This window comes from Pseudorca crassidens, chromosome 4 (assembly GCF_039906515.1).
Source record: "Pseudorca crassidens isolate mPseCra1 chromosome 4, mPseCra1.hap1, whole genome shotgun sequence".
Classification (NCBI taxonomy): Eukaryota; Metazoa; Chordata; class Mammalia; order Artiodactyla; family Delphinidae; genus Pseudorca; species Pseudorca crassidens.
The window spans coordinates 111,521,651-111,531,723 of record NC_090299.1 but is presented as its reverse complement, the minus strand read 5'-3'; the positions used below and the strand labels follow the sequence as shown (position 1 = coordinate 111,531,723).

Genomic DNA, 10,073 nt, shown 5'->3' with positions numbered 1-10,073 from the left:
TCCCCATGGGTGCACTAATTTGCTAGCAAAATAAGGCTGGGGGAAAGGTTATTCTACACCACACTGCTATCATATCACAGTCCCTGCTCAGGCCAGGTGATGGATGGATGTTCTGTAATCATGCTGCTTAAGACACTCCTGTGACCTGAAGGACAAAGTCTTTCTCCCAGGGTTGGAATTCTGGCTTGGCTAGACTTCTGGGTCTGCCCAAGAGCACATGGACAGCCAGAGTCCCACACATCTGCTGCTGTGCCTGTCTCCAAGGTTTTCCTCAGAATGCTGCTCAGGCAGGTCTGGTGTGTGTGTGGTCTACCTATGTGCTCTGTTGGCATGATAACAACTACAATATAAATAACAGCTACTATATAATAACGATTTACTGTGCTAAAGACTATTAGACTTCGCAACAACCCAAAGCAGTAACAAAATTATCTTTATTTTAGAGGTGGAAATGGAAGACAGAAGGGGTTAATTAACTTGCCCTTATCTACTTAGATGATAATTGATGAGGCCAGATTTTAAACTCATATGGGACTTTAAAGCCTTTGCTCTGAGTCTATATAGTATCATTTCAATTATTCAAACTGTTTAAATAGAGGAAACTTAATTACCTTGTTAACTAAGTGCTAAACCATCCTTATATCACTGTTGACAAAACAAAGTTTACTGCAATGGCTGAAACTTTACAGAGTGCTGTTAGAGGTCAAGTGTTCAAACTCCTCTTGAATAGCAAAGAGAGGCAGGTGTCTGCATCTAAAATTTGTGGGCCTGGAGCAAAAAAGCAAATGGAGGATGACATAACCCATGTCTAATATTTAAAGTTTATTCATCAAGCTAATAATTCATCAGTGAAACATGTTCTGTCCTCCTACCTTGATAAGTATACTTTAATAGAAATGAGATCAATATATACGCATGTACATTTTTAATACAGCTATGCTTTTTTATATGACTGAAAATCAGCAAAGTATCAAAGATAGCTTAGCTGAATTATTATTGTGCTTGTCTTTAGGCCTGTTATGCTCGAACAAATAATCAAATTAAGAGATACATAATTCATTAAGTATTATATGTTTTTGATAAAATTTATTTTTGCCTTCATTTCAGGAAAATATATATTTATATTTTATAATCAATATTTTCACATCATTTGGGTTCTATTTACAGCAATGACAGATTAGCCACTATTTATCAGGACATTGTAGCTCTTTGATGGAGCGTTTTAATTAATTTCCATTCAGAGAATCGTCATTTTTCTAAGTTACACCTGAATTTTTTTATGACATTTAAAAGGCATTCAATATATTTGGAAATTAACCATGAATTTTACAAATCACTTTTAAACCCTGTAATGGGGTCATATATAATAAATTATTATAGAAATTATTGCAAAATATTTTAAATGTAGTGTATAAATCACTATCACCTATATAGCAATTTTACCTCTTCTTAAAGCAGTAACTAGGTCCATACCGTATTTAAGTTCTGCTTTAAATTTTTTCAGTACTAGGATATTATTTTAAAATTTCAAATGTAGTATCTTGCTGTATATTTTTTTTCAGATCTCTCTTCAGTCAGGACTATAGTTGATCTGTAATGTCTGGAAAACAGTCTCTATAGATATCAGTTTGGGAATTATTTGTATGTGAATCTTCTTCATAGCCATGCAAATATTTCCATGTCCTCATTTCTTCCATACATTTTAAAGGAATGTTTCTTTTGTTGCACATTTTATATGCAGTTTCTTACAATTTAGGGTGAAAATTTTTTTCTAAATTAAAAAAATAATCATTTAGAAAGTGAAATATCTGTTTTGGTTTTTCTGTATCCAGTAACTGTGAAGAGAACAAATTCAAAATTATTTTTATTATCCATGAAAGTCCATGATTCACTGTTTGAGAATTTTTTGTTTATTAGCTTAATTCTTCTAGTGCCCCTCATGTCTTTTCAAAATGGAATCTAACTGCTTTATCAGTTTTGAGTTGACACTTTCTTATATACTGAAGAGTTCTTAGGAAGAAAATCAGCAGGAAGGAAGCCAAGGGAATAAAAACCTTGACCTCTCTCTCTTCCTTCTTGCTGATAGCACGCTCTACCTCCCCACCGGTCAAATCCAAGGGAAGCCAGCAAACTCATGTAGAAGCTGTTGGTTGCAGCTCAGAGCACTGAAATCCCTCTCAAGGATTTGGTTGGCATGTCCATTCCCCAGCTGCTGCAGGTGCTTCTGCTAAAGGCTAACCCCCGTACCCTTTTTAAAAGAATTACCTTTGGGTGATTGAGGTCACCTTACCTGGAGGCTCCTGGGAGTAACAAATCCTCTGTGACTGACTGCGGAGGTGCTACAAAAACCCTGCTCCCCTGCCTCAAGTTGGAAAAGACTGTGCCACAATTTATGCTCCAAAGCTCCCCCTGGGATCCTGGAATTGTACCAATCTATATTTCACATGAAACCACATTCTTCTGAGCCTCCTTCTATCTGCCTCCCCTGCTGCTTTCTCCTGATCAAGCCCTGGGGCAGAGAGCAGAATGAAGATGGGTAGACAGTAGATCCGAAGATCTACTAATGGGAGCTATCACACACACTGGAATCTTATACAGCTGGGCCCACCCAAAACACACTACCCCAGTCTTCCTCACTAACAGATCCTGACTTTGAGAGTAAAATCTACTCTCCACATCTCTTGAAGCTAGGGATGGCTAGGTATCCCAATTCAGGCCAATGAGATGTAAGCAGAAGTCTCAGGGGAGACCGTCTCTTCCTTCCTAATTAAAAAGAAAAAGATACACTAGAAGAAAGACATTTTGCCCTTTTCCCCTTCCCCTTCTTCAAGGCTGAGACATGAAGCCTGGAACTGGAAGCCTGGGAGAGTAATAGCCATCTGGTGACAACTATCTGGAAAGTATGAGGACAAAAGACAATATGTCAAGATAACTCAGTGGAAGGAGATTCTGGGTCCCTGTTGTGCTGGTCTGGACTGCCTACCCCTAGGTTTCTGGTTGTGCAAGAAAAATAAAATCTCCTCTTTTTAAACCACTCTTTGTCAGATTTTCTGTTATTTGTGGCTGAACTCATTCCTGCTACAGCAGTCATTAAAAGAATAAAATAGAGTTATACCAGAGACTCTTGAGTTTTGTCTTATCAGAGCAGCACCCATCTATAACATAAGACCTCTCACCACTAAGCATTTAGTCCAGTCTAGAGCACCAAGGGCACTGAAAAATAAAGCCAAGCTCTGGCGGGACATACCTCTGTTTTAACCATGCACAGAGCCATGATTCTGCAGACTGAGACAAAATATCTAGAGAGCATGGAGGCCACTTGGCAAGCAGAACAATTCTAACAGGTGCAGGAAAATTAGCCAAATGGAAAGGAGCTGAGGCTGAAGGCAATTCTTTGTGTCTTTTCCAAAAATGTTTCTGGGAATTACTGACCAGTGTAAATGCTCATGGCTCTGGTTTCAAATCTTGCCCAAGAGGAGAAATAAGTTTTGACAAAACGAAGTATCCAAGTGCCTTTTTGGCAGATATTGTACATATTTTCCAGGAGGAATAGTTTTCTGGGTCAAGTCACATTTATATTATATGGACACAGACACAAGTGCCTTATTTAAACAGCAATGTACAATATGATAAGTGCTAATACTTCTGACAAGTATTAAAATTGAGGATCTATTTTTTTTAAAGCCTTGTGGGTAACTTCTTTCTCCTTGTGATATATCCATAATTTCATAGTCAAGTACCAGGAGCAATAGCTCGGCTTGAATTGACTAATTTGGGGATAGGAGAATAATGAGAAGTAACTAACAGTAACCCAAACCAATTTATCACATCCTGTACTAATGTGCAAAACAGACAACTTTCCATAGTTTTCAGGCAGAGACAGTGAAACACTGTTTGGTCCAAAAACGATGCTGTACAAGATGTTTTTATGAGCCCTGTTCATACCGGAAGTGGACCATCAGAATACACACACACACAAAGACACACACACACAAACATACACACACACACCACCCTGGTAATCATCCTTCTATAATCACTCACTTATTTTATAGTTTGAGCCCAGTGTTCCCTCTAGCTTTGAACATGAGTCCCATATTGGAAACCAAACTCAGCCAAGACCTATATGGAAGAGGATCAACCCTAAACGATGTAAGAAACTTTATTCCTGGAGATCATGATTTCTGGGTGTAAAATATTATTCTGAGGAGAAAATTTAAAGTCTGTTCTTGCCAATGACAAAAACAATGAGTGACTAAATTTGACTGGTGTGTGAATCAAAACACATTTGGCTGGTGTGTTTAATAATGACCACATGGAGAAGCAATCTGTGAAGAAACACTCATTTTAGACAGGAAATGGTTGATGTAGTTTTCATACCCTCTAAAACTCTACAAATTTATATCCAAGGTATAGATATAGTGAATTGCAGAAGAAGATTCATCTTCTAGTCTGGGGTGGCTGGCTACTTCATCCCTCATTCATTCATTCAAAACAGATAATGACATTTACTATGGGACCAACTAAGCATAGGAATTCTAAAGACATAAATGGCAAAATTCCTCAATTTAGCAGCAGACACAAATCTATAAGGGAACGATTACAGTTATAAATGCATGCATACAACACACACACACAACGGGGCTGTGACACTGTACAACCTCAGAGGGAAATGGGGAAAAGGAATGTCAAGAAAAACTTCACAGAAATATTTGGGCAGAATATTAGAGAATCAGTGGGAATTTGTCCACTTAATACTGAAAGTAAGAAGAGAATACCAAATAAAATGCATCATATAGAATATAAAAATGGACACATGGACAATTGTAAGCCCAAGTCTGTAAAGATAAAATGAGGCTTGATTGTTAGAGCTCTTGTTTGGCACATGAGGATTTGGATTTTAATGGTCAAAGGAGCCCAAGGAAGGATTTTAAGCATGTAACACGAGGAGATATATATTTTATGAACCACATTTAACAAATGTGGTTACACTGGAGGAGAGGGAGAGTAGAGACAGACACAGAGATAATGTGCAATATAAAAGAAATGGGGATCAGGTTACCTAGTCGTCATGGAGGCAGTCTTGACTGAGGAGTTTGATTAGGAGGAACAGCTGGTGAGAAGGCATCACAAAGAGAAGAAGTAGTTGCAAGCCAAAGTTCAGGGTATGAAGAATGCTGTTCCCAAGACTGACAAAAAGAGGAGGAAGCAACTTACTGAAGATGTTGCTAAGTTAGAAGCAGAAGTGGAACAGAAACATAAAGAGAAGCTGGAGCAATTGAAGCTGACTTCTAAGGAGAGTAAAATAGATTCTGTTGCTGTCAATATTTCAAACTTGGTTCTTGAGAATCAGCCGTTTCGGATATCAAAAGCACAAGAGAGATGGGACAAAAATGCTGCACTGGAAAAGGAGCGGGAAGAAAGGATAGCTGAAGCTGAAATTGAAAACTTAACTGGGGCTAGACATGTAGAAAGCGAAAAACTTGCTCAAATAGTCGCAGCTAGACAGTTGGAAATTAAACAGATTCCACCTGATGGCCACTGTATGTACAGTCATTGAAGATCAACTGAAAGAACAGGACTGCAGTCTGACTGTGGCTGCCTTAAGATGTCAGACTGCTGACTACATGCAAAGCCACATGGAAGACTTTCTACCATTTTTAACAAATCCTAGTACAGGAGATATGTATACTTCAGAAGAGTTTGGAAAGTACTGTGATGATATCATAAACACCGCTGCATGGGGAGGTCAGCTTGAGCTAAGAGCCCTGTCTCACATTTAACAAACACCAATAGAGATAATACAGGCAGATTCTCCTCCTCTTGTAGTTGGTGAAGAATCTCCCAAAAACCCATTAATACTTGTTTATATGAGACATGCATATGGCTTAGGAGAACACTACAATTCTGTTAAACGGTTGGTGAACACAGCTAGTGAAAATTGCAGCTAGTCTATAAAATGTTGCTGTTATGTTTTAGTACAGTATGCTGATCTGAGTATTAATACCAAGTGTTGGATTGTTGTAAATGTTTCCAAAAAAAAAAAAAAACTACCTTAAATCAGTTTTATGGCAAAGCTACTAACAGGTTTTTAAAAAATGTGTCAAAGAAACTTTCACCAATGTCCCCTTAGTGGTGTTTTAAAAACACTTGTAAGTCCCTTGTGGAGAACATCATTTATAGACCAAGATGGTGCCCTGTTTGCTGATATTTTTATTAAATATAGGATCCTAAACATTCTGTTCTGTGTTGAAATAGTTAAATTTTTTTCCTCCCTATTACTGAAAGCTTTCAGTAACCGTGTCAATGTAATTTTTCTTGAAGAAATGAAATGACTCAGTCTCTGACATTGCAATAATGTGGTGATGGTGATAGCAAATTTAATGAATGCTTATAAATGAACGTGATTGCAGTAACTTTGGTGTTGATGGGATTAATGCTGTGACGCTTTTTATATAACCCCATCAAAGTGCAGCTAAGAAGCTTGTTTTAATAAAGAATTTTAAAATATTTAAAAAAGAAAATGGGGAGAAACGGGACTAAAACAGTGACTCAACTAAGAGGAGAGACAGTACTGAGAGATACTTAGATGTGAAAATGGGTGAAAAAGAAGAGCTGATAATGTTTCTAAGCTTTTTTACTTTGGAGGTTTAGGTGGATGATATGACATTCAATAATATAGGAAAAATAAAAAAGAACAGATATATGGAAAAACAGAACAGAATATATGGAAAAGAGTGGAGAGGATAGTTCAATGGCGGTCATATAGGACACACTGGTAGAACATCTGGAAATGTCTGGCGGATTTCTGGAAATACAGATACAAATTTCAAAAGAAAGATAGAAAAGGAAAGTCACTGAGAGTAAGAGTAGAATTTAAAGTGAAAAGATTGGATGCTATCTCTCATGGAAAGCTATCAAACACCAATAGAGATAATACAGGCAGATTGGAGATTGGACGCTATCTCTCATGGAAAGCATTATGGAAAAGAGAAGAGGATTATAGATAGATTCTTAAAAAATATTTCATTTAAGGTCAGACAAGAGATGAGAGGATGCTGTTTTTTTAATGTCTTTATTAGAGTATAATTGCTTTACAATGGTGTGTCAGTTTCTGCTTTATAACAAAGTGAATCAGTTATACATATACATATGTTCCCATATCTCTTCCCTCTTGCGTCTCCCTCCCTCCCACCCTCCCTATCCCACCCCTCTAGGTGGTCACAAAGCACCGAGCTGATCTCCCTGTGTTATGCGGCTGCTTCCCACTAGCTAGCTATTTTACGTTTGGTAGTGTATATATATGTCCATGCCACTCTCTCACTTTGTCCCAGCTTACCCTTCCCCCTCCCCGGAGAGGATGCTAATTTTAATTCCAATCATTACATGCAGCTTACTCGTGTCTCGTTTTGTGTGCATTTATTATTTGTTTGAATTTTCCACTTTAGATTCAATTCAATTGACCAGTGTAACAGAAAAAAGCCTGAATTTGAATATCATTTTGATAAGTTGTACTAAATATTTTCAGATGAGTCTCAATATGAACATATATTAAAATATTATGCACACTGTTTTGCATTTGCATCAAGAGTTCTAACAATTTTGAAGAAAAGATAGAATCATCTACATAGTAACGTTACAAAAATATCTTCGAAAAACCGCCCCAAACTATTCCAGAACTATACAATACTGTGTTAAACAACTCTTCAGGGTAACCAGTACACAAATTCGAGAATGAAAATCTGGCAATCTGCTTAGAAGAATATAAAGAATATGTAAATCTGTCTATGAAAAAACAAGACCTCTCTAGGTACACAGGTTTCAAGGAATATTTACCACTGGTTAATAGTCTTTCACATTTTTAATTTTCAGAGAATCTTAAAAGAGATTGGATATTTAGAAACAGCAGCCTTCCTATCTGGAGAATATTGAGAACAACAGCAATAAAATACAATGTCCCATCTGTTAATTAAAAAAGGAAATTTTAACTGAAACGGCTACTTTATATATATGACACCAGTAAGTTTAACTTTAACTAGATTAACCTACTGATCTAGGACACTGTAGCTTTCTCCTTGACAGGTCACAATAGCTGGGTAATATTAACTGCAGTTCCAGAGTTATTTTTTTACTCTTATAGTAGTAGACATACAGAACCTTAATATTAAATGTCTTCCGGCAAGACATTTTCTAAGCCATAGCATTTGACACTGTTTTCCAAGTATTCTTCTGCCCAAGAAAATAATTTATAAGTTTTCTTTTTATATACCAGGTTTTATATACCACATTGCCTCATTTGATACTCAAAACAACATACAGCATAGACAAAACTGATACAATTTTTCTTTTTTAGAGATGAGAAAACTGAGACAAAATAATAATAAAGATAATAATTGTTAGAACTAATAACTTTTCAAAACTCAAGCATGTTGCAAGTGCTGTGCTATGAATATTTCTTTACTAAATTGTCAAATCTTCACAGTCAACTATGAAGTTAATACTAATTTTATTTTCAGTTTCCAGAATAAGAAACTGAGTTTTATATAGAGGTTTGGGAAGCTTCCCAAGGTCACATAGCTAGTGAGTTTAGAAAGGGGACCCCACTAGATCCATCAGATGCTAAATTCCACATTCTTAACCATTGTTCTGCTTTCTAGATGTGAAATGTCTTTGGAGAGTCTTTGTCAAGGAAGAGTAGTTCAGTAAGAAGTAGAGAATCTGGATCATGCAGCAACTGTGAATCATTTCAAGGCATATAACTACTAAACAGGAGAACTGGGATTGAATCCAGGTTCATGACTCCAAATTGTGGGACCCTGAATTCATATTTTTGCAGAGTACCCTAAACACTGACACAGCTGAGTTATGCAAATGACTGAGTTCACAGTCACTCATTACTCCTGCAATTAGATAGAAGAGTAATTGTCAAATTTGGATTTTAAACTTTCACACCATTTTATGATTATTTATGCTGACACCTAGAGTAGTCAAATTTATTTTACACTGATGTGGATTCTATATGTAATTTAAGAACAATTGGCAAAATCTCACTTGAATACTAAGAAGGATTATGACAATATTGATAATATCTATTGAGTGTTTCCTATATTCCAAGAACAGAGCTATATTATTTATAAACATTTAATCATAAACTTCCCTGGGTATTACATTTTAAGTTTATTTTTTATATATTTAAATTTTAAGAGGTATCAGGTTTTCAAGGGAGCAAATGTTCAGGAAATGAAATAGGGCTTCGAGTGTCAATAAAATGTCTAAGAGTTTTCCAGAAACAACAGATGGTGTTTTCCAACAGAGTCTAGTGAGACCAAACTGCTGCATGATGAAAATGTATTCTTAACATCCCTAGACTGGGAAGGTGACTAGCGCTGTGACATGCTCAACAGAATGGCTCAGCCCAGGCCTTTCCTGGACAGGATGCATTTTATCCCTGTGCTGGCTGTGCTCTTGAACCAGAACTACATTTTCAGTCCAGTGAACCCATGAGACAGTGTGCTTTCAGGTAAGTCAGCTATAAAGTTTGGAGAGTCTTGCATTTTGAAAAGTATTACAAAACAGTGCCATTATGAAGAACAAAGAGAAAACGTTAGAATACAGTCCTATCACAAGACAAAGGTACTAGAAAGGTACAGAATAACTGCCTATTTTTATTCAGTAGACAACTGCATATATAAAAGAATCAGTTTGCTTACCTAGTAGTTATAGATGACGTGGCGTAACAGCTTCTAAATTAAAATAATACTGTTGCTTTGCTGAATGTACATGAGCATAATAGTCCATGGATTTTTTTCCCAGACAGTTAAATTAACTCATTGGAAATGTAGCATACTGAATGATTCTTCTAAGAAGTAACATGCAATCATATCTTTTTCAGGCTTGAGTAAATTCCCTCTGCCTGTACAAACTTTATATCTGTGCCCAAATATTATGTATCCATTTCTGATCACTGAACAGAACACAGACCCTGCATAACCCATCTCCAGTATTAGGTAAAATCAAGGAACAGCAGTTTTCTTCTTCCACGGCTCCAAGGGGTACCATGCCCATGCATCTTG

At 36.7% G+C, this 10,073-nt stretch overlaps 1 pseudogene; it reads left to right on the top strand.

Moving 5' to 3' along the window:
* The first annotated feature begins 5,064 nt into the window (after positions 1-5,064).
* On the top strand, positions 5,065-6,072 carry LOC137223218 (deubiquitinase OTUD6B pseudogene; annotated as a pseudogene).
* The last annotated feature ends 4,001 nt before the right edge of the window (positions 6,073-10,073 follow it).